The sequence below is a fragment of the Ailuropoda melanoleuca genome, chromosome 1 (assembly GCF_002007445.2).
Source record: "Ailuropoda melanoleuca isolate Jingjing chromosome 1, ASM200744v2, whole genome shotgun sequence".
Taxonomy (NCBI): Eukaryota; Metazoa; Chordata; class Mammalia; order Carnivora; family Ursidae; genus Ailuropoda; species Ailuropoda melanoleuca.
The window spans coordinates 60,813,756-60,840,155 of record NC_048218.1 but is presented as its reverse complement, the minus strand read 5'-3'; the positions used below and the strand labels follow the sequence as shown (position 1 = coordinate 60,840,155).

Genomic DNA, 26,400 nt, shown 5'->3' with positions numbered 1-26,400 from the left:
GATAAACGGGTACATTCATCTTAAAGCTTGAGAAATACACAAGGGAATGAGGCTCTGTCAGAATTAGAAAGAAGCCATGAAAATCCTTAGATTAAGCTAAATATGCAAATGTAGTGAGTTTACTCAATTTTAATTTACTTACAAGAGAAACTAAACACTATAATGATCAGATTTAAATACTTATTGTTGGGGCGCCTGGGTGGCACAGCGGTTAAGCGTCTGCCTTCGGCTCAGGGCGTGATCCCGGCGTTCTGGGATCGAGCCCCACATCAGGCTCCTCTGCTATGAGCCTGCTTCTTCCTCTCCCACTCCCCCTACTTGTGTTCCCTCTCTCGCTGGCTGTCTCTATCTCTGTCGAATAAATAAATAAAATCTTTAAAAAAAAAAAATAAATACTTATTGTTTCCTTTCTTTTTTTTTTAAATTACCAGATTTTTTTCCTTCTTCCTGTCTTCCCTTACATATTTGGTCATTTACTAGCCAGTGTTTTCTTCCTTTATACATAATATCTTTTAAAGGAGCTTGCATTTGATATCTGTGAGAACTCAGTGGATTTTAGTTCTGGCAGTGGTGCTTATATTAAGATATTGATGAGAGAATAAGTAATAATCCAGAATAATAAAAGGGAATTTCAGAAACACTTAAAAACATTTTATCAATTGGGGGGAAAAACTTGCTTTTCCAAAACAAACTGTAAAATGATAGTTAAGATATATGGTTGGAAATATATAAGGTAATGAAAATATTTTTTTATTTGGAAGAATAATGAGGACTCCAAGCTATTTGAGGTTTCTGTTTCTCTGAAAACTTTCTGACTAGAGTTTCCAGATTTAGCAAATAAAAAACACAGGATTTCCAGTTAAATTTTATCTCAGATGAGCTATGAATTGCGCAGAACATACTTATACTAATAATTATTTGTTATCTGAAATTCAAATTTAACCTAGTGTCCTATATTTTACATGGCAACCTTATGTCCCAGGATACCCACAGACTCCTCTTTTTGGCTATTACAGATCTCCTGAAGCCATCGGTCCTCCTCTCTCCATTAATATGGTCTATTGTCATATTGAGATAGAAGAGACCCCTTAAAAAGAGTCCTCCTTAGTCTGTCAGAAAGGAGGACCAGGGCAGTAGTTAAGTACTTCCAGAGTTACAATTTTTTTATAGTATAGTTGACACACAATGTTACATTAGTTCCAGGTATGCAACATAGTGTGTTATGTTGTGCTCAGCATAAGTGTAGCTACCATCTGTTATCATACAGCACTATTACAATACCGTTGACTGTATTCCCTGTGCTGTGCCTTTTATCCCTGTGACTTATTCATTCCATAGCTGGAAGTCTGTATCTCCCACTCCCTTTCACCCACTCATCTCCCCACCTTCCTCCCCTCTGGAAACCAAGTATCCATCAATAGATGAATGGTTTAAAAAGTTATGGTATGTATATACAATGGAATATTACTCAGCCATAAGAAAGAATGAAATCTTGCCATTTGTGACAGCTTGGATGGACCCAGAAGGTATTATGCTGAGTGAGATAAGTCAGATAGAAAGACCAATACCATATGATTTCATTTTTATGTGGAATCTAAAAAACAAAACAGATGAATAAGCAAACAAAAACTAGAAACAGACCCATAAGTACAGAAAACAAACAGAATCACAATTTTTAAAATTGAACTTACTTTCTTAGATTTTTATCTCTTTTATTACAGGGCATATTAAAACCTATCCCCAGTACCTGATTCAATGATAAATATCAAATGAGGGAAAAGTCGTCTTTTCCTTACAAAATTAACCTTTGTCATCCTTAGCTCCATCTTATTTCAGAGCCCCACAGCTCCCATTTGGGCATTGCTTTAGAAGTTAGGGGTTAACCTCTCTTCATTTGAAAGTCCTTAACCCTTGTCACACTCAGACCAATGTGTTTTATTTATTTTTCTCTAAGAAGGAATCTAGGGTATTCATTCCATGAAAATGCTAGAAATACCACAGTACACATGATAGGAAAAGTATTCTCTCTGAACACCACACTAAATATGATGAAATTTGCTATCCAGATAAAGAGTTGGATAAAAACTATAGGGTAATCATAGAATAAGTAGACTTTCAACTCTTAGTGATCCCTAACTACTCCTGACCATAATTGGGTAAATTCAAAACTATAGTGTACAACTGTATTATCTCAAGCCTGCTGATTAATAGATTATTGTCAACCTGGAGGTAGATTTCTTGTGATCTGGCTCAGATCATTATGTTATGTCTGTCTTACTGACTTGGATTTAGATTGTATTTACCTAGAATTTAACTGTGAGATGCCAAAATACTGATTTTTTAAAAGGCCCAAAAAGAGTAGATTTATGATTTGTATATGTGCAAATATGACTTCAGCTATTTTCTGTTAGTTGTATCAGGTAGAAGTTGCTAATAAGTTGGATTATAGATAGCCGGGCATAAAATTAATTATTGGGAAGAGGTCTATGAGTTAATACATTCTATCAAAATTATTGATTCAATAAGATTTACCTTTTTGTGCAGTTTTTGAGCTGAGTCCACCATTAGCATTTCCAGGTGATATAGAGATTCCCGGGAGCTATATCATGGGGCAGCTAAAAAAAAATTATTGGTATCACTTTGTGCTCATATCCTTATGCAGTAAATACTATCTGTATATTTCTTGCATTCATAGTCTTTGGTATGTGTGTGTGGCCTAATAATCACTGTTATTGAATGTTTGCACCAAGTTACTACATTTCCAACAGATAAGCAAATTTCTTGTATTAGCAGGCATCTGAGACATAGAAGCAAATTTGTTATAGAGAAAAGGTCATTATGATGGTATCTATTAGACTAAGCTAGAATGCCTTCCTGCATTTAGCACACACTGGATGAAAGGATGCTGCTGAGATTAGGTTATTACTGGAGCAGAGGGAATAAGAAGAGTCTGAGCAGTAAAGAATAGGGATTATTTCATGAAAAGTGATTAAAGAAAAGTGTGAGTTGTGTGTCTGTGTGTGTGCATGCATACATGCTTGTGCATGTGTTCTTACTTAAAAGTAAGCAAGATGAAAAAAAAAGTTAAGCTCCAGTTGAATTTAAAAACAATTGAATACATCCCAATTCACAAAGAGAAAGTAAACAGAATCAATATGGTACAAAAAAATTTCCATTAAATCTGCAAACATAGAACAAGATGGATGAATAAAAACCAAATTTATCAATTGTAACAATAAATGAAAATAAGTTAACGCCACATTAAAAAAAAATGTTCTCAATTACAGTAAAAACAACTAAGTAAAACGATGTTCCTTAAAAGAGATGCACTTACAGCATCATGACACTCAAAAGACAAGAGCAGAAACTAATATTAGGCAAAATCAAAAAAGGAAAGAGAGATCTTAAAAGTTAAAGAAAAAGGAGAATTGTTCATTTCTTCAGTAACAGCCTAGTATATACTCAACAGCAAAAACTTTATGAAGGGATTCTCACTGGATGTCAAACCCCAAACAAAAGACAGTATAGTGCATAGAATGTCATTTTATTCTGATAAATGATACAATCCACAGTAAAGATATGAGTCATGAAGATTTATGTCCTAAATATCATTATATCAAAATGTGTAAATCCAAAACTATTAGATAAATAAAGAGAAGTTGGCAATAGCTTATTTCTGTAAGTCCTTTATAGACCAAAAAAAGGAAAATAAAAGATAATGATCTAGATAATATAATTAATGAAGGTAATTTTACAGATTAAAAATAAATATATAGATATCTAATTGAACATCTTAAACAGAAAATAGAAACTTTATAGCCTCTAATCTACTTTTAAAAATAATTTCTGTGTTAGACCACAATAAATACTCAAAAAGTTCAAAATGCAGAAAATAAGTGGCTCAAAATAAATGGGCCATAGTCTCTGCTTAAAAGAAGCAAATAAATAAACAAATAAAAAATAAACTGTAAATATAATTCAAGTCACTTGAAGTTAAACACACCCACAAAATGCTCCTATGAATAACTTAGGAGGTAAGAGGAAAGTTAGATTGTAATTAATAATTGCTAACACTTGTTATTCCAGGTCCTGGAGAAAGTATTTTAGATATATGACATATTATAACTTCACACCAGTTTATTTAAAATAGCAGCTCAGATTTATTCTTCTTCCAAACACTAATTCCTTCCCTGACATATGACTTATTTATGTGTTCATTTGTTTACTGTCCATTCTCCACTAGAATGTAAGGTCTGTGATGGCAGGGATGTTGTCTTGTTCCTTTGTCACCATACTCCAAAGATCTAGATCAGTTCCTTGACATGGCAGGTCCTTCATAGACATTTGTAAATTCTGTGAAGTGTAGATACTATTAGAAATTTTTTGATAAGAAAATGAAGGTATAGAAGGATTAAGGAACTTTCCAAATATCACCGTGCTATCGAGAGACCAGAGTTTGAAATCTTGGGCTTATTTAACTCTAGCTCTTAACCATGACACTACATATATTTTGGGAATATAATGACAGTTTTTTTTAAAAAACAGTAAATTAACCTAAAGTTTTAGCCAAAGTTGACTCGTAGGAGAGCCATAGCTTAATTATTACTAATTAAAAATGAAATGTGATACATGGCACATTAATGTCATGAAGTCGGAAGAACTATAGAAGCTATGGAACGTAGGAGGAATGAAGTTTTAAAGCAAAAATGAATGTCAGAAGTTTCTATGAATAAAAGTAATGGCAGATGTCAAACAGCAAACATATTTGAAATCTATAAGACAAAGAGAATGATGATATTAATTTATATAAAGTGCTTACAATTCAGTAATAATACACTGCCCTGAGGAAATGATATGCTAATTTTACTCTAAACACCAAATCCAGCACTACACATCTTTGTGGAAGAAAATTTAAAAAATTAAACAGTAAATTAACTTTAAGATTTAGCCAAAATCAAATCAAATCAAAGGTAAATTCATGGCCTAACTATTTTCATTACAAATTAAAAGGAAAAGGGAAATCAATAAGCCCTTTGGGTACTGGGAAGAAGACATGATTTCAAGGATTTAACAAAAGAAATCTAAGTAGATAATAGAGACACTAGCTCCTCCCCTAGTATTTCATGCAGTAATTGCAAATCCTTATCAAACTTATGTATAATCCAATTGTGCTGAAGATGCAAGGAAACAGGCACTTTCAAATATTTGCTTGTGAGAGCATATTTGGAATATCCTTCCAGATCAGTGTATTGTGAGCCTTAAATATATTCCTACTCTTACACAGTAATTCCGTTGCTAAGATTGTATTTTAAATAAGTAAACATAGATGTACTTCAAAATTTAAACATAGGGATGTTCACTTCATCATTATTTCAAGTAAGAGAGATTACAAAGAACTCTCCAGGAATAGAGAGTTAAATTATGGAAAATGAACTTCCCACTGGGCATTTAATTTCCAGTCGTCCATTCAGTCATTTGAACGTCTGCATCCAGTGCTTCCTATTGGCAGCCACTATGCTGGCTTTTGATAGTGTTAAAGAAAACATATCATCTCTAGCTCTCAGGTATCGTAGTCTCGTCCAGTAATCTAGATTTGAGCTTAGATGCTGGGCATACCCAGAGGCTCAACATCTCCTTTCTTTGTAAGGTGGCCAGGATGATGTTATTAAAATTCAAAATCTATCCTTGTCCACATTCTTTAACATAATGTGTGGGCCCTTGGTGCTATAGCTCCTACTTTCCTCTCCATCCCTGACTTTTGTGCATTGCCATCCTGGCATGCTGAACTCTCCCTTTCTTCAAAGGAGCCAAATCCGCTCTGTCCTTTGAACTTTCACATGTTAAGTTTGCCTGCAACACTTTTGTGTGGACTCCTCAGGATAGGTCCTCTTTGGTTGTCTATGAAACATCATTCCTGCCCAAAGTCTTCTCTGAAACCAGTGGCTACGGCCATCCTCTCATGTGTTTACATATCACCTCCTGCCACCACAGAGCATTCAGAACACTGAAACATAATGTATTATTGACTAGTTTATCTTTTCCTCTAGACTGTGAATGCCTTGAGGGCAACAACCATGTCTAGGTCCTTCAGAGTTAGGGATTCTGTTGCATCATAACCAACTGTGTGGGTCACAGCAGCCAGTCTAGTACTCCCTAGATTCTGACAGAACAAAATGAGTTTTAAAAAATGTTTTGAAGAGACTTTGTCAACACTGAAGAAAGCTTATGATAAGCAGCATGTGACACAACTTACTTAGATGTATCTCCAATTTTAAGTTATAGTAAATACATTAATGCAAATATAAATATTAGTCATAAATAAATACCTTTAATTTGAGCTCAACTATTTGCTCCTAAGCTTTCTGTCTCCATTTTTTTTGTTGTTGTTGTGGCCATTTTCTACTTTTGCCTGAGTAATCTTTCTTAAACTCAAATCAACTCATGTAAGTCCCCTGGATGAATTTTTCTCAGGATCCCCATTTCCTGTGTGCTTCCAGTAGCCAACTCTTCAACTTAATCTGTTCTCCTTGCACCATACCTGCAGGCTTAAGAAAATGATTCCCAAGCTCTTTTTCATAAGATGTTCTCTCTAACTAGAATGTTCTTCCTCTCTATGTTCTATGGCTAACATCTACTTTTTCAAGAATCAGCTTAGATTCCACATGTATAGCGAGCTTTTCTTGCTCTTCCTCTACTCTTCCAGTGCCCTCTACAAATGCCTCTAGTGTATACATAGTACATAGACAGTTTCCTCATTGCCTGTTATTTTTTGCCTTGCTTATTGGTCATAGAGCTCCCTGGAATGTGGGGTCTCTGCCTTTTAATACTTCATCACCAGTTGTTAACACAGTGCCTGGTATATATTAGCCATTCAGATATTTTTGAATGAATGAATGAATGGAAACTGGGCATGCTATAGGCCTGTTTATCTATACTACAGGAAAATATACAAGTAAAATATTATAAATGATTTCCAGATAGCATTTTATATAATTTAGCTTGATATAGAGTAAAACTAAAATGTGTTCCCATTAAAAAATTCAATCAATATAAAATAAGTACTAATAACTATATTAATCATATTTTCAAAGATTTTATCCTCCTAACAAACTTGGGAGATGATATCTATATATCTGTACCTACATCTATAAGAAGAGTCAAGAGAGCTAAATAACTTACATAAACCATGTGGTTTAGTAAAACAGCAAGAAATAAAACCCTAGCTTATCTGATTTTAAAGGCCAATGCACAACACAATTTACTAATTATTTCTGTTCTTCAAATAATAAAAAATACAACCTGACGAATATTTATTATGTGCCAGGAGCTTTTATATCTGTTTTACACATATTATTTTATTAAATGCTTATAATTACTCTATGAGTTAAGTATTATTACTTTGATTCTAGTTTTATAGATTACATTAAAAAGGTACAAAGAGGTTAAATAACTTGCCCCATCACAGGCAGCTGAAATGAAGGAGAACTGGCTTTGAATCCAAATAGTCTGACTTCAAAGGCCAAGATCTTAACAGTTAAGCTATACTATCTCAACAAGGAAGCTTATTGAGTTTCCAGATTTTCTTTAAAATGCCAGCATAGATTCAGTCAAGTATTCATAAGATGCATATTGATAAACGTTTCTGAGACCTAACTGTGAAGAAAGGACTGTTTTGATTAATTATAGGTAATCAAGATTAATGAAGTGATACAACTCCAAATGAAGTTTTAGTGATCATTAGAAGAGGAGCCAATATAATCCTATACAAAAAACATTAATAGAATTAGAACAATAATTAGAATGCCAAAAAGACTCATTGTGAAATGTTAAAATTGGCATCAGTGAAATGGAAAAGTTTCCTTAATTTTAAATATCATTACTTGCTGCAATGCTCACCTGATATAATGGTGGTCTGTCAAGAATTTTAAAAAAAGAAGAAAGAAAAACTCTTTGTCTAAAACAATTCAACTTTTATCTAATTTGATGTAAGAACTCAGTTTTGCAAGTTTTTAATACTTAAGTTATTCATAGTCTGTTAGGTTTCATGGGAGGTGATGGAAGTTGTGTGAGTGTGTGTGTGTGTGTGTGTGTTTTAAAATGCAATTGTCACTTTCTAAACTTCCATCTCAAAGACTGAGCAAGGATTACTTGCAAGAAAAAAAAATTAGGTGAGTATCAGAGCAATCATAGAATTGTTTGAACCTGTTATCTTTATTGTATTGCCAATGTTGTATCTATCACTATACAGAATGGGTGGGTAAAGCATGAAGAGTAACCTTTTACATTTTGGGGTATTTTAAACACTTGTTTGGGTTGTTTAAATGCCCGATTTAATACCCACTCATATCTTTGGCCCTTTCCAAGACAAAGTGATAGAGCTACCTCCCTCCTTTTTTGTAACACCTTAACTCTCACAATTAATGAAGGAAATTCTTTGGCGGACCAGGCACAATGCTGTACTAGACATATTCACAGACACAGGTCAAGCTAAGCATTTGCAAAGTTGGATGCAAATTTTAAATACAAAGCTTTGGTCATATAACATCATAAACTATTAACTCAGTAGGTATTAGTGGGCAGCCGTAACAGTGGCCATTTTTGTGCCTACCAGTTAATGTAAGACTAAAGATTGGTGGATAGGGTGCCTGGGTGGCTCAGTCGTTAAGTGTCTGCCTTTGGCACAGGGCATGATCCCAGAGTCCTGGGATCGAGCCCCACATTGGGCTCCTCCACTGGGAGCCTGCTTCTTCCTCTCCCACTCCCCCTGCTTGTGTTCCCTCTCTCGCTGGCTGTCTCTCTCTGTCAAATAAATAAATAAAGTCTTAAAAAATAATGATAAAAAAATAAAGATTGGCGGATAGACCAGGACTGTGTCAACATCTGCACTTGGGAATAGTTTATAATGTCTGGTTTAGAGAGCTTGTTTTTTTGAATACATAAAAATATCTGATTATTTTTTCAAAACCTCCCATCCACTACTACCATCGAGGGGAAGTCTCTAACCACTACCTTCCTTTTCTTCATACATCCTTCAGACACTTTTGAAGTCTCATGTCCCCTTAGCTACAGATACTGCCAAACTTCATCCAGCAGTCTGCTATACCTGACCCAGAGCATAGCCTAATCAAACATTTTTGGTGTTACGAAGCACCATCTTGAAACATGATTAGAGCCCAGATGTCTTGATGTTCAAAGTCCTATTCACTATATGCTTGGATGACCTTCTAGGTTCCATCTCCAGCAAGCTACAACTGCTGCTTCCCATCCTGGTATTATGTATGCCTCCTGGGTATGTTTGGACTTCTGCTCCATAGCTCAGTGTTTATGAGCTCAGCATTTGGGACTAGATAGGGATGGGTTCATAGCTTGGCTCAAACCAGTAAATAGCTATGTAATCTTGAGCAAGTTACCAAATCATTTTGTGTCTTGATTTATTTTATTATTAATATGTACTTATTTATTTTTAGTAAATAAGAGTTAATATTCATTCAATTCTTAATATGTGCCAGATATTCTTCAAAGTTCTTCATTCTATTGACTCATGCAATCCTTATGAGAACAATCTGAAGTAGTTAATTTTTTTATCCTCATTTTACTAAAATTTACACTGTGGTCAGGCTTTAAAAATTTACTACCTTTCATAGATGAGGATTATGATACTGTTTTTACAGAGTGACTGAATAGAAGAATTCATTTATATTTTTGTACAGAATGCCTAAAATAGTGCCTGGGATATAGTCCTCACTAAATTACATTATTATTATTAATGTGCCTCAATTTCTTAATTCACATTATAGTTTCTTTCATCTAGGGAAATCTTTCTGAGCATCAGTTTTCTCCCTGAGGCCCTTGTAACTTCCTTTCTCCCCGTGACCCTGCTTTAAAGTGATTAATGTCCCTGGCACGCAGGTTTTTCTACACATTTAATACCAAATATTACCACTTTCTGCGTATTAACCTACTGCCTTGTCTTGCCACAAATATCAGAGTCCCTTAGTAGCCAATTCCAGACTATCTAGAAGCTTGGACACTGGCCATCTGGTTAATCCCACTAAGATCAAACCTGAAAAGTTCAGTTCCCTGGCCCTAGTCTTTCTAGTTTCTTGTCAGCTTCTCTCCCTAGCGATTCACATTCAAGATCCCTCAATTCATCACAGCTGAGACAGCATAGTTAATCATTTTAGATGCTGGGGGGAAAAAAATGTAAGCAGGATGGAAGATATCACCCCAAAGAATGGCCCTCACTTTATCCATTTCAGCCACACCAACAGAAAGAACTTCGTGTTTCAGGGGGACGAATAGATACTATCTAGGACTGTCAAATCTAGATGCTTTTTCTTACAGTGATTTCGTATTATACATATCTGTCATAAGAACCTGATATGCAAGAGCTTTTTTACAATTGGCCTATTGTAGGAGCAGGGATTTAATCACGTTAATATCTTAAGAGGACTTCTTAAGGAGGTGAGTCACTTAATCTCTCTGAACCTCAGTTTCCTCATTTATGAAATGAGGATAATATGATGATCTAATATAATGAAGATAATTATGCAGTGATCAAGATCAGAATTATAGGCTTAAAAGCTGTGGGAAACAGAAAACAGAGTGGTAGCGCTCTTCTTTGTCATAGTGTTGTCCTTGCCTCATTTGAAACTAAAGAGACAGATGCAGAAAATGGTCCTACTCCCCATGAAGGGGCAAGAAGAATAAAATTGATTGGTAGAAAACAGGTGGCAGCATGGCCTGCCTAACTTCCCTCTGAATACCTCCTACAACACTGGAAACTTTCCTTTGACTCATCTTCTGCAACTTTAATGTAAGCCTTTGTGACTTGGGCCTTTACACCAGTATTACAATGGAGCCTTTTACTTTTTGAGGTCTTTGATTTTTTAAATCTCCATAAAGAGCTGCTTCAACCTTCTAGCTGTGTTTCCTGTATTCCTATATTTGATCCTATTTCTCTTCATCATTTCTGATGAAGGTTATTTCTTATTGTTGAGATAAGCATGATTAACCACTGCCCGAGTTTACTGAGCACCTGTATTGTGCTCAGTTCTGTGCTAGGTGTGGTAGCGTTAGAGAAAGAATATAAAGAGCTCATCGTTTGGTTGTGATATGATTGTGAGTAAAGTATTACTGCCTTCATTTTACAAATGAGCAATCTGAGGTTCAAAGAGGTAAATAACTTTTAAGCTAACGGTTAGTAAAGGGAAAAGCCAGGATTCAAATCCCAGGCTTTGTGACTCCAAAGCCCCTGTGATAAGGATGTGTGTTGCATCTACATGACTCAGGAAGAAACCAGGTTGACCAGAAGAAGGTAGCATTTGGAAGTAGGCAGAAATTGGGCAGCTCTGAAATACATTGCTTACTTTTAAGTCTGCATCTAATCTGGTAGAGGATTTTAGACTTGACATAGTAGGAAACTGAGAACCCCTGAATGTTTTAGATCTGGGACAGAGTTTATGAGAAGTGTTGATTAAACATGAGTACTGCAATGCGAAGTTGGAAGGGGGAAGACAAACTTAGAGTGGGGGACATTGTCCCTATAATCCAGCCACAGAAAGGGAAGAGGTTGTACCAGGTATTGATAATAGAAATGGAGAGAAAGACATAGATTCATGGCATTTGACTGAAAGGAAAAACATTTCATAATTTATGACTGATTATTGAGGGAACAGTGTGATGAAGGAAGGGACTTAGTCAGCCAAGGGAACAGCCAAGGGAAGAAAGTTCAAGAAAGAAATGTTGAACACAATTTTCTCTTAAATACTGAAAATCTGTCTTGCAGAAAGCAGTGTGCATTAGTTCTGAGATAGTCCCTACCCTCAGGGTGCTTACAACCCAGCAAGAGAAAAAGGCAGGCAAAACACTGAGGCATAAACAGGGTGCTGAGGAACTATGGAAGGGAAGAGGTAGAAGGAGCTGGATGAAAGAAAGCAGGGATGAACTGGGTAGCAAAAAATTGTACCAGGCCGCCAAAGAGTAGTTAGGGTTTCGATAGTATCAAAGGTAAGAGACAATGATCACTATTAGTTATGGCCAAAAGGGCGGGGTTTGGGGCATGGGAGTGGGGTTCACTGGTGAACTCAAAACCCTAGTGAGGACAGGCGACTAACTGCTTCAAGCTAGCAATGAACTTAAAGAGGTCATTCTGGCTTCTCAGAAGCCTGGTCATGGGAAGAGGGAATGAAATTAATATTAACCAGGGGCTTAAGGTCAAAACCTGTGGGAAGAAGTAACTGGATGAAGGTAAGAGCTGATCAGCTAGAGATGAAGGTGGGGTTAAGCAGGAAAGTGGTGTGGTAGATGACATAAGGGTTGAGTTTAAAGAGGAAGATGGAACATTTCATCCTTTGTTTTGGAATAAAGAATGTGAAATTGGACAGACGAGGAAATTAGAGCAACTCTCTGAATGCCTATGGCATGGTTTTGGTTTTTCCATATAGGTAGGAGGAAAGATAGTCATGTTTTTAGGGCCAGGGTATCTTTTGAGGTCTGGGGACTTGAGAAGAGCTGCTTGAAGTATTACTGGAGGTAACTAAGAATAAAAGTCTTACTGGGAAGTAGCAATTGAAGTCAACAAAGAAAGACTGGGTCTTCTGGATTTGGCATTTTCCCTCAGCAGCACTCAGAACGTAGAGAGGAACAGGCTCAGTAGATAGTGGGGGGTGGTTTAGGGTTAGGGTAGCACAGAATCCAGAAATAGTCAGAGACCATGGGAGTACTGGCTGAGGCAGTTGGCAATGGAGAGAAGGCCATGGTCATGAGGCTGGGGTGGATCTGGTCAGTAGGAGTGGCCTCCTGCATGGGATTGCTACAGTGGGCTATGTAAGTTCACTGAAGACAAGCAGCTGACTCATAGGGATGGGTGGGGAAGACCGGACAGGTGAAAAGGGTGTAAAAAAGAACTAGATCTATTTGTTGGGTGATTCAAAAACCCACTGCCCAGGCCCATAAGATCGAATCCTCTGACTTTTCTAGTGTTGACAGATGGGGAGAAGATTGTCAGGGTCACAGTACATAGTTGAGGGAGGAGGCGATCTTTCCTCTCTGTTCTTTTCTTCCTTTTTATTTGTATTATTTTTCTTGTCAGCCTTTAATTGCCACCTTTACTTCCTTTGAGAGTCAAGAAATCTGCTTTCCCGGTCGAGAGGTACAGTATATGGAGGAGACAAAGAGGCGATGAATACATTTGCTCCCGGTGAGTCAGTTCTTTCTCCCCCTTTGCTCCCCCCTCCTTTTAATTATTCACCACCATCCTTTTTCTTTATTCACTTATCCCCTCATCTCAATGTTCATGTCACATTGTTATTCTTAAATCATAGCCACTGGAGGGGAGAAAGGGTTGTTGAAAACCTAAAATATGGAGGTTACCCATTTCTAATGCACATATGTAAAGCAGAGCTCAGCCCCGATTCCTCTGGCCTCTTCAGAACCACTCCTGGAGGCTTCACCGGAGCTGAGCACAAGGACATGAAAGTTTTCCATTAGCCTCTCAGTCTTTCTTTCTCTCTCTTCTCTTCCCACGGATGAAAGACCTTTGAGCACAGACATTCATAAATTAAAGAGTGTTGTTAATTATTCTTAGACACGAGAAGCAGTGTTTTCAAATGGAACATATATTAGACTTCAAAAAAGCAGTTCTATTCCTAGCTCTTTAACACTAACTCACCAGTGATTTCTAAAGAAGAAATACAAGGTTTTAGAAAATGATAAATATAAATATATAGATGGGTTTTTTCATGGTATAAACCAAATGTTCTATTCTAGCAAACTGCTTGCTTTAGTCACATAACTGCCCCCCCCCCCGGAAGAGTACAAAAATGCAGCACTTAAGTAGTCTGGGGTAAATCAGGTGGAGTAGAAGATGAGGTCATTTCTTCCTTAAGCACTAGCATTCTGTCTCCTTCCATGCCCCCTACCCACGTTTTATCTTCTTGGTGCTTCCATTCCTTCATCTAGTTCTTTATTCAATACATCCTTATCAAGCACTGCACTAGGCTTTAATGACACAAGATAGATGAGACATAGTCTCTGCTCTCAAGAGCTCATAGATGACAAAACAACCACTCATTCAATTAACGTTTTTTTTAGGAAAGAGCCACTGTGAAAGATCCAGAAAAGTGACCCCAGTGTAGCAAATGCAGTGGGTAACTCCATGAAGCAGGCCTGCTCCCTTGCCTGAAGTCCCCAGAGGGTAGCTTTCATTACTTCAGTCTAATATTGTGATCTATGCTCTGTTGTTCTCTGTAGTCTCAAGGGCTGATATCAACTGATGAGCCCACCACAAACAGGTCTGTCTCCAAAGAGTAAGCTCACATAGCTTGGCCTCACAGAGATGGACTGTAATGGGGAAGCCCAACAGGAAGTACAATTGTCAGGGAAACAAACATTCCTGCTCTCTAGTAGAATATCCTCTCTAAAGAGGAGATACAAGGAACATTGAAGAGCAGTCAGAAGATTGAAGATTTTGTCTGTCTGTACTCTGATGAATTCGATGATGGTTTCATATTTTATATTCCAGAAAATGTTTTTATTTTTTTCCAAGTTTCTAGAGGACCTCTATAGTCTTCCTTTCTCATGCTGTTTACAGCAGTGCTTCTTGACATAAAGACAGCAGATTAAAATACAGCTCAGTGGGACCATCCCAGACTTACTAAATCAATATATCTGGGGATTGGATCCTGGAAGCAATTTTATAAATAATTTTCAGTAATTCTTATACATACCAAAGTGTGCAAACTGTTGTCCATAAGAAGAGATGATGGAAATACTTCTTTTTTTTTTCCCCAAGACTTGTTCTAGAGCCATCCAGGTACAACCAGAGATAGGTATAATATGAAGTGGAGAAATTAGAAAATTATCCAATCCATCTTGCATATTCTAGCAAGGTAGTCTCTTGATCCTGAAGGTGGTCTTTAGTGCTTTAACCCTCAAAAGACAGTGCATCTAGCTATCTTTTCACAGTGTCAGCAAGGCCAAAAATAAAGCAGAATTCATCAAGATACACTAATGCAACATAGAAAGGATGTCAAATACTACTTTTTAGAAAACAAACCTGAAGTCAGGATTGGGACATAGTAGTTAGATATCAGAATAATAGTAAAAGACACACTTTTGGGCAGGGCATGGCATACCATGCAAAATATGAAGAAATATCACATATTAAAACTGGCAGGGCCTGACTGAAGAGGCAAGGCAAAGTAATAAGGAACCATCATGCAGGTGGATTATTGTGGATATAATTCAGTTGTGTCAGAGCCTCTTTTGAAGTAAGGCCTGTGGGTTTGCTTTCCTCAACACCAAATGCACCACATTGCAAAACCAAAATTTAAAATATATGTCATCAGACTCACTCGCCTTTCTTGATCTCTACCTGAGATTTTCTCTCTTCTGTTCATAGATGTCATTTCTAGTCTTGCCTTGGCTCTCGTAATTACAAAGCCAGATGTGCCACTGTAACCCATTGCTGTAGACATCCACACCACTGATTCATAGGCAACCGAGACCCAAACCTCCAATTTTGCAGCATGTGACCAAGATACCGTCTCTAGTTTGTCGCTAGACATTCTAATGAGAGCGTAATTTCTATGCGGTTCTTGCCCATCTTGAACACTGAATCAGCAAAAGTAAACACATAAAGTGGACAGTTTTATCATCACAATTCTTATGAGTCACATTTCCTAAGGGAGGATGAGGAACAATTGAATCCTCTGTTCCTTTATCCTGCTATTTTTGAGTCTCAGTGGCATATGGCCTGTCTATCATACCTAAAAGTACTCAACCTCCAGAAAACCTTTTTTTCCAATTATAGGCTTGCAGGCATGCTAACTTTTCTGTGAAGAAGAGCACTGTTCAGACCAAAGGGGAGTGACTGCCTTCTGAGTGAAATTCAGAAAAATGGAGCAATGACAGTAATAACCCTTTGTAATGACGTATGTCAGTGTTCCCCCACTTAAGGCAGTCTGGCTGATATTAACAAAATATGAAGGCATGGAACAGGGCTTGGAAATGAGCTCAACTGTCTTGGCAGTGATTTACTGTTCTAAGAAAAAGATGATGGTAGAAATTCATTTGAAATGTTTTTGACATTGAGAACAAATGAGGAGCACAGGTAAATGTTCTTTATTGTCAAAGGGCCATAGCTCTTTCTCACAACTCATAGTTTAGAGTTACTAGACAACCAGGGGGAGAGAAAGATCATTGCTTCCCTTGTCTGATTTGTCCCTCGTCAAGGGAGAAGGACAATGATGTTGCTTCAGGAGACCTAGTGGTATAAGAGACTCGGAACTCTATGTGGGGGCTTGAAACAACTATGGGGACTGTTATTTGCAACCTGAGAATTCTTTATATACAGACATACAAAAATCAAGAAAAATCACATAAAACAAAACAAGAAACTACTAACTTTTATACTGTGAGGTGGAGAGAAGGGCACTCAGAAAAGTTTTTCTAGCAGAGAAGTTATTGTGAACCTTCAATGATTTTCTGTGATTAATCTGTCAATAAGGTATGAATCATCTTCCCTCTCCCCGCCCCTGTCTCAGGGTACCAGATTTCCATTTACGGTTAATTCATAATAAACTGAGATCTGTCTATAATGTGACTCATTGGATTCTCTTGCTAGAATATTTCATTTTATATGAGAAGCCATGCATGATATCATTTTTTTAAAACATAGCATTTTATTTTCTGATTATAATGTTTTGGAAAATAAAATTTCATAGGACATATGAAGAAGGAAACATAATATCATTACCCAGAGATTGCCACACTGATGTTTTGCTATACTTTGGTATATGAAGATACCGTATGTACCACACAAATTACACACATGTAAAGCAATGTTTATGCATATACATTTATAAATCTGTACATAAATAAAAATAAATATGTATGCATATGTGTTTATATATTCCTATATGTAAAATATTGGTTATTTTACAGTACACATAATTGCTCTTTAGTTTTGCTTAAATTTTTTGTATAAATCTCTGATATGATTTAGATACACTTTAAAAATAAGATTTTTTGACCACATAATAATATTCTATAGTTTGAACATGTCTTGATCTATTTTGCTGTAACCTCAGAATTTTTTTTTTAATCAAGTAACATGTATTTCACTCTTTTTATAGATCTTCTGTTTTGTAATTTTGCATTTCTCTTTTACTTTTGGTGAGTGTGGTAAGCAGAATAAGGCCCCCTCCCCAAAGATATCCATGTCATAATTCCTGGAATCTATGAATATTTTATAGTACCTGGCAAAAGGGAATTTGCAAATGTAATTAGTGTTTAGAACCTTAAAATAGGGAGATTATCTTGGATTATTCAGGTGGGTACAGTGTAATCACATGAGCCCTTAACAGCCAAGAACTTCCACTGGCTGGAAGCAAAAGAGAAATTTGGCAGGAGAAGTTAAGAGGTATTCCAATCATGAGAAGGATTTGACATGCTGTTGCTAGTTCTGAGTAGGGACCCTTGTTCAAGCACTGGGGAGAGGCCTGTAGGATCCACGGGTGGCCCTCTGCTCACAGCCAGCAAGGAAAGAGGGATATCAGTCTTAGAGCTGCAAGGACCTGGATTCTACCAATGAATGAGTCTGGGAGTAGATTCTTACCAGAGCCTCCTGATAAGAAACCAGCCAACCAACAAGTTGATTTGGGCTTTATGAAACCCAAAACAGAGAAACTAACTGAGCCGGCTCAGGCTTCTGACTTACAGAACAGAAATCATAAATTTATATCGTTTGAAGCTGCTAGGTTTGTGGTAATTTATTACAGGAGTAACAGAAAACTAATACAGTGGCCTATAATATATTCTCTTTTAATAATGATCAATTATTATTTTTTGAGCTTTTCAGATTGGATGATTATTATCTTTGAAAACAAATTCTTTGAAGTTTTAATATATGAAGCTAAATTTGATATGTGTAATGAATGGGATTAAAAAACCAAAGATTGCACCATAACCATTTCAGCCAGAGTTCTGCACCTCAAATTCCATCATGTGGTCCACTACAGATTGCTGACAAAGTGTTGTACCCTGTCACCTAATTTTGTGTGAAGATGCTTTTGATAGATCTTTCTGATGAACTGTATAATCCTGCAGTAGTGACATTATTGTGCTTAAAAATAAATATAACTTGAAGAAAATTAATCAGTTGACTTCTAAATTATATGTTAAAAGGGACTCTAGTTTTAATGACTTTTTTTATTCTATTCACATCCGTATTTCACTGGCACTTAGAAGGGTTCTAGCAGAATAAATTGTCACAAGAGAAGTATTTTTAAATCTTTCTTTCCTGGAAGCCATGTGGATTTTCCTGTGGAATGATTGAAAATATGTGAATTACTCTTTTATATGTTGGTTAACTAATGAAAGCATCTCATAAGGAAGAAAATTTACCTTTTGCAACATTATATAAATAGAATCAACTTATAGACCTCGTCAGGAAATAATTTACCATCCTGGGTCTTCTAAGAAATCTTAATTTGAGTGTAATTCATTCATGATCCCACTCTTAAATAGCAGCCCTAACACCCCTAGAAACCTGCAAAAAATAATTTTTAAAAAATTAGTTTTTCCTAAGAAAGACTTCTGTTCTAATAAATGTATTAAATTATAATTAGTGCTATACTACCGTCAGACAGTTCTCTCTGCAGACAATGCTTTGTTCTTGCCTGAGCAAAGTTAGAATAAAAAATCTTTCTCCTAACTAGACCTAAAATTCTGTCATTGAGAACTTTGCACTGGTTATATACAAAAGTAAGAGTTTCTAAGGGCTGAAGAAATGGACAAAAGGTAGAAACCCAAAGAGTGATGCTTCTGATGAGGTGCTGGACAGTAAGGAGACCAGCTTCAATGAGAGAAGTTTGTTTGAAAAAGGGCCATAAATAATTTAGGATTGGGGGCAGGATGTGACAAGCCAAAAAAAAAAAAAAAAAAAAAAAGCAAGACACAGAGAGCAAATGCTTATATCCTCTAAGTTTTGGTTGCTGCCACAAGATGAATGTTGTCTGTTTCAGTGTCAGTTATTTCTTTACAATGACAAAAGTTCTTCACCACCTCCGTCTGCTCCTACTGTGAGTGGCCACTAGGTGTGTGGGTTTTGTTTTGGCTTGTTTGTTGTCATTGTTGTTTTGATGACTGGCCACTAGGTGTTTGTCTAGCCACTTGCCTCTGCCCATTGTGGTTTTTTCTCTTGCCTTCTGATTGTAACCTACATGCTAAAAGATATTCCTGCCCAGCATGGCTGCCACCTGCCTGCCCTGTGATCCCCAGAGCCACCCAGGCTGTACCAAAACTTAATGGAATCTGGTGAGGTCAGAGGGTCCACTGACATTAAGTCACCTTGCTCACATCCCTGTATCCCTTGCTTCTCATATGTTATGAAAGATTCAAGTCTCTTTTGCAGGTAGCCCTTTGGTATTCTGTTTCTTATATTTGACCAAATATTTCACTCCTTACTCTTCTCAAAATTATTTTACATTTCTGAAATCAAGCAAAACAAACAAAAAGAAAAAAAAACTTACATTTCTGAACCTATTTCAGGATTGATCCACTCCACTGAAGTCTTAAATCTTTCCATCTTTTCCATCCTGGAGTTTGCACATGCCACCTTTTCTTCATTTTCCCTCATCCCATGTACGCTTTAAGGGAAGAAAGTGGAATGGGTGTCTTTTCTCACCAATTCAGTATAAAACTATTATACATTCAGCTTGATATTAAAAAAAATAAAATATGAATCACCAAATTCTACACCTGAAACTAACATTACACTCTATGTTAACTAACCGGAATTTAAATTAAAAACTTGAAACTACAAAAAAAAAAAGGAAAGAAATAATAAGTGGTAGTGAGGACTTAGAGAAAAGGGAATCTTGTGTCCTATTGGTGGAAATGTCAATTTGTACAACTACTGTGGAAAACCATATGAAGGCTTCTCAAAAAGTTAAAAATAAAAATGCCATATGATCTAATAATTCCACTATTGGGTATTTACCCAAAAAAATGAAAACACTAATTTGAAAAGATATACATACCCTATGCTCATTGCATCATTATTTACAATAGCCAAGATATGGAAGCAACCCATGTGTTCATCAGTAGATGGATAAATAAAGATGTGATACACACACACACACACTCACACACACACACATGCACAGAGTGGCATATTACTCAGCCATAAAAAAAGAATTTTATCTTGCCATTTCCAACAACTTGGATGGACCTAAAGGGTACCATGCGAAGTGAAATAAGTCAAAGAAAGATGCCATATGATTTCACTTATATGTGGAATCTAAAAAAAAAAAAACAAAAGAAAAAACCCAACAATAAAAACCAAATAAAGTATAAACTTACAGTTATAAAATCAATGAGTATTCCCTAGTCATACAGCATAGGGAATATAGTCAATAGTGCTATATTAACATTGTATGGTGACAGATGGTACTGCACAATGTATACAATTGTGGAATCACTATGTTGTACACCTAAAACTAATATAACATTGTATGTCAACCATATCTCAATAATAGAGAAAAATAAATTAAAAGGTCAAAAAAAATATGGTCAGTCCCATGCCTTTCTATGCTCTTCCTTTTTTCATCTTGTCATCCAGTAATTCCTCATTGCCCTACTTTATCAAAGCACTTCCTTCCTGGTTCCAAGTGTCTTTTTCTTCAAACCAAGTGCTAGTCTCATACTGAATAACTTCAAAGTGGTGGTGGAGGACCCATCCATCCAAGGCATCTCAGTTCTTCAGTGTTCTCATATCTCATGGGGTGTCCCTACATCTCTTTAACAGCAGATTATGTAGTCATTAGAAACTACCCCTAACCCATCTCCTTGCTTCCACGATGGCTGTCCTCCAATCTACTCTACAAACTAGAGTAAACCTTTAAAACGGAAAATAAAGTCATACCATTTTCTTGTTTAAAACCCTTAGAAAAAGCTTTGGATCTTAGATACAATGTTAAAAATGTTTGAAATCAGTTATCATTCCGGTCCCACAAGAAAAGAGCTACACAAACTGAAAATCAGTGAATTTTCTTTGCCCCAGAGTTTAGGTCACAAGGCAAACTGACATCCTGAAATCTGGAGAGACGGGTACATCCAGAGAGATGCAGACCTGAGCTTGCTTACCTGGAGTAAAGGCCAATGGACTCCATTTGATCAATTATACCATTATTAAACTGTAAATATGTTAAAGGCTACATTCAATATCCAGCAAGATTGAGGAAAACATAAATAACAGAATAAATAAAATATAGGCTATTAATTTCTATAATTGTCACTTCTTAAATTACACTTAGCTTTTTGTCTTTCCCATTATATTCTCTGTCTTTCCATCATGTTTTCAGGCACTGGAAAGCTCTAACATCTCAGTTGTCCCTTAGCTTCCTGGCAGGCCAGCTACCTTTCAAGCCCTTACTGCACTTGTTCTTGCTGTCAAAGTTATTAAGAATTATTGACGGCATGGTGTCTGCAGGTCTTTGTTCAGCTTCATTAGATAGACAGTCCCTTTCCTCGTCTTGGGGTGGGCCTGAAACAACATTTTCTCCAGATTTGTTCTTTTCTTTTGCAGATGAAAAAAGGTGATCCTGTGTCTCTTTCATTAATTTGCTTATTTTTTTTTTCTAAACTCATGACCTTCCACCAGGGGAAAAAAAAAAAAAAGAAAGAAAGAAAAAACCCTCATATTTGTAACTAAATTACTAATTCATTCAACTTCCTTTCTCCTTTATCAATGCTCAATTAAGTGAGAATATTTCCCCCTATTTCTTCCAGTTTTGCAACCTGCTTAGACCAACTTGATTTTCCTTTGACTATTATAAATACGTCTGGCCATGGAAAGATAATTACAGTGATTGCCTCACAATGGCTATTTTAGTAACTATGTCTGACATGTATTCCTGGCATGTAATGTCATGCAATAATTCACTGTGACAATACTTCTCAGGATTACTTGTACATTTTTTTTAAAAAAAATTAGTTTCTATATAGATCTGTGCAATGTTAAATACTTTTACTACAGTCCCCTCAGTAAAAATGTATACAACTTAAAGCTTTCTCATATACTTCACAATTATGCTTCTTTTAAGACTTGAAAAGGCAACTACTCACAGTGCTCATGGCATATTATATTGTCTCTTTGCTTATTTGGTTCGCCTATTTGTTTGAGGCTTCTGGCAAGCAGACACCTTGCCTTTCTGTGAGTCTTCAGCATTCAGTGCAACTCCTTACCTGCGTTTATAATATATATGTGTTGAAAGGATGAATGAATAAATAAATGATTTTATATAGGCATGGACAAAAGAATATATGAAAGAATTAGTATATTAAGGATAGTTCGAAGGCTAACAAGTAGGCTTAGTATGAAAGGAGACTTAGAAAACTTTTTGTCTTTAAGAAGAAATCAATCAACGAGCTTCTTGATTCAGTAATGCCTGGAAGACACTACAGTTGGCCCTTGAACAACTTGGGTTTAAACTACGTTGGTCTACTTATACATGGATTTTTTTAAACAAATATGGTGCAGTATCATAAATGTATTTTTTCTTATGATTTTCTTTTTTTAAAAGGTTTTATTTATTTATTCGACAGAGCTAGAGATAGCCAGCGAGAGAGGGAACACAAGCAGGGGGAGTGGGAGAGGAAGAAGCAGGCTCATAGCGGAGGAGCCTGATGTGGAGCTCGATCCCATAACGCCAGGATCACGCCCTGAGCTGAAGGCAAACGCTTAACTGCTGTGCCCCCCAGGCGCCCCTCTTTTGATTTTCTTAGTAACATTTTTCTTTAGCTTACTTTATTGTAAGAGTATGGTATATAATACATATACAATGTATGTCTTAACTGACTGTTATCTGTAAGGCTTCCAACCAGAAGTAGGCTATTAGTAGTTAAGTTTTGGGGGAGTCCAAAGTTACACACAGATTTTCAACTGTGTGGAGGTTCGGGCCCCTAACACCGCCCAGTGCTGTTCAGTAGTGCCCTTCCTTGGTTGCTTCCTGTGTCGCACTGTAAATTAACTTCTCAACAGCAGCCACTTGTTGTCTCCTTCAGCTTCCTGTCTAATTATGTGAGAGTTGGAAAAACATGAGAGAAAAAGAAGTTTCTTAAATAAAACACAGAACACATGGATAAAAAGTAGCAAAATGTATTTCTCTGGTTTCCCTTTTAAAAACAACAGGTATTGTGTGCCATCACACCTTCTTCAATGTCCAGAACTCTCAAACAATTTCATATGTATATTTAGTAAGGTCCAGAAGAAAGGGCTCAGGAGTAAGTGGATGCCACAAACTTAACACATACTAAGAAAACTTAATAGTATGAGGGCTACAGGTTGATTTCTGAAATGCAATATGCTCCTTACTTTATATTATGGAAGTAAGGAAAGAAGATCATTGTCAAAGCAGAATTTTGCAGCAGCCCTATGATAAGCTCTCTAATTAGAATATGCGGAGTACCCAAGAACAAAGATTTTTAAAATTGGCTTGCAGTGAGTGCAGGTGATGAAGCAGCTGGCAGAGTTAATAACATACCTTCTATAATTGCCAAAGACCTAGTTCCAAACAGAGTAGGTAATGCCACATTGGAAAGAGATGAAGAGAAAATTAGGTAGGGATGAGGGGACAGAATATGTGGGGGTACAAGGAAGTTGCAGGAGTGTGCAGAAACTGTTTGAATGGGTGTGTGGACAAGGAGTCATCTCAGATTGAGAATATGGAAAGAGGAATTTGAGGAAGGAGTGAAATGACAGGTAGGTAGGAAGACTGGCAGCACAAAGAATATTTGCAAAGGAATAACATTTAGAGCAGGAAACGAGTTCTGGTTGCTAAGGCCAAAGCTGATTTTGGCTCAGAATGGTCTGAATTGGAAGGAGCATGTTTGGAGAATTCTAAGGGTAATTCTCAATGTTTGTTTGCAAAATCAGTGGTAAATATAGGAATAAGTGTTAGACTGGGGAAGGAGAGGATAGGGAAATATTAGCTCATGTTAATAGTTGATTATCTTACCAGAAAGATAGAAAGATGGTAGCCTAGCATGTTTAAAATTATTGAGGGGAAACCAGGAATTAGCTTCAATTTATAGAAACTTACTATGTAAAAATTTTATCAGTACTTCTATCAGGAATAGCTATAGTGTTTATTTACCTTGAATCTAGGTTTAACATCCTATTGTAGTCCACTTAAATGTTTTTCTATGTTGATACTCTAGTAATTTTAGTTTTATAGCTGGAAAAGGTATATGATTTGTTGGGGAACATAACACAATATAAAAATAATCCTAATAGTACTTTAGATATAGGTGGATATAAAAGCCAAATAAAGCATTGTTAAAAAGCAGAACCCAAATACAAAGACCATGGAAAACAGACAGTTTAACACCAGCTGGCATCAGTAAAGTGTAATGGGAAAAATTTGTCTACCTCTGATATAGTTTTGATTATGGATGCATTTTATTGACTTAGCACACTTGAGAGAAAGATAAGCTACATTAGGGTTATCAATAAGAAAGGACTGTTCAGGCACCAAAGTGGCCTCGGATGCCAAACCACTCTCCATATTATAATGTCAAGATAAAAATGGAACCAGAAACACCTGCATACCATGGTCCCAGGATAAGACAGCCCCAAGCGATCATAGGAAGGAAAGTTGATAAGTATATATGTATATAATTTTTAGAGGGAAGAGGCTTGTGGAAGGGACAGTTTTGTTTAAATACCTAAATCCAGGTTTGAGGTCTTGCTAATGCTGCAGGGTGGATGGTCAAAGCGATGCATACCCATGTCACTGATACAGAGTTGCCTCTCCTGCTCTGTTACACAGTCAGCATTGCTTTGTAGAGGAAACTGTAGACCTTAAGCTTGTTTTCCTGCTCCCTTGGTGACTCAGTTTGTATTAAACATGGTGCAGGCAGTCCTATTGCTGAAGTGTTTTCTCTGCACTTACCATTTCTCAGAAAGTTTGGGCATGTCCAGAACGAGAAGCCAAATAGGGTATCATCTCTTTATGAAAGGAAAGCTTTGTAACAGAGGTAATTGTCTAAAGCTACAAGTAGTCTGTTGACTTGAGAACTGATAGCATGCAAGTATTAGGCAACAATTGGAATAGGAAATGGAAGATGAGAAAATCATTAAAAAAAAAACAACAAAAGCAAACAAGAGTTGGAGAAAATACTTCTGGTTAGGTAATGTGGCCTGTTCCTGGATTCCCTGTCATTGTGCCCTACATTTCTGCCAGAGAGCTTCATGTAAAAGGTACTTGTCCATGCTTCTCTGTCTCCTCTGGATCCCTTTAGCCCATCCAACAGCCCTGTCTGCCTACTTGGATATTGCGGAAGTCCATTGCCACCCATTCCATTTCTCAGTTATGATTGCCAGATAAGGTGACCCCCAGAGCCTGGAGTTGTATCTGCTTCAGTTGTGTCTGTCCCATCATAGGAGGCAAAGCCTCTGAGTCTGCCCCTTCCCCACCAGCTTCATAGCCATGACTGGTGTGTGGTCCATGATGGGCAAGTCTATACCTAATGGTTTGTTTAATTGTAAGATGTTAGAACATCAGCATACTGTTTCAATGATGATTTCTTTTTCTCAAACATTTGCTCATTTCTGGCGTTAATCCAAACTCATGTAGTGAGGGAACTAAGCAGCATCAAGATGGCAGACAGGATAATATCAGTTCTTCAGTTTTTTAATTTTGAATTTTTCTGGCCCATAGGCTGAGTTTGCTGCTAAATTAAGTAATTCTTCATATTTAGAATTGTTTTAAGTGAATTTCATTTAAGCAAGTTTTACATAGAAGAGCTTTGGATTTCTGTGACAAACGACAGATGGCAAAGCCAAATGCTGACAGCTATGGCAGCTATATATCTGAAACAGGAAACATTTTTCAAGAATCAGTATTGTCATTTCTTTTTCCAATTCCATTTCAGTGCTAAGAGCAAGCTAGGAATCAGTTGTAAAGAAATCCTTAAGGAAAAAAAAAATACATGTTACTCACCTGGATTCTCCTGGTGTTTTTTATTAAATGCTACTATCAATATGGGCACAAAGAAGAAAGCGTTCTCCACTGTTCCACTTCCATGTCTGTCACCGGCATCTGGAAGATGTGCACACCTTGTGGATGGCGGGGAGAGGGAGAGAATGATGGTGTATGCCCCTTGGCTAGGTTCTATCCTCACTTTAATATGCTGGGGGTCTCTGCCGTTGCACATCCTCAGTGGAGAGATGCTGGTATCACAGAAGGGAAAAGTGGATCACAGACAGGCTAGCAGATTGCCCTTGGTCCTTGGCACCCTGCTCAGTTTTAGAGAAATTACTTCAGGTCTTTTGATATTCAGTGCTGTCATCTCAGTTCCAGCAGGATATGTGTGCATGACCTTGAAGAGGTT

The 26,400-nt window shown here is 36.9% G+C and overlaps 1 pseudogene; it reads right to left on the bottom strand.

The window, feature by feature from the left end:
• Nucleotides 1–26,223, bottom strand: part of LOC105235867 — a 60,662-nt pseudogene extending 34,439 nt beyond the window's left edge.
• Nucleotides 26,224–26,400: the final 177 nt, after the last annotated feature.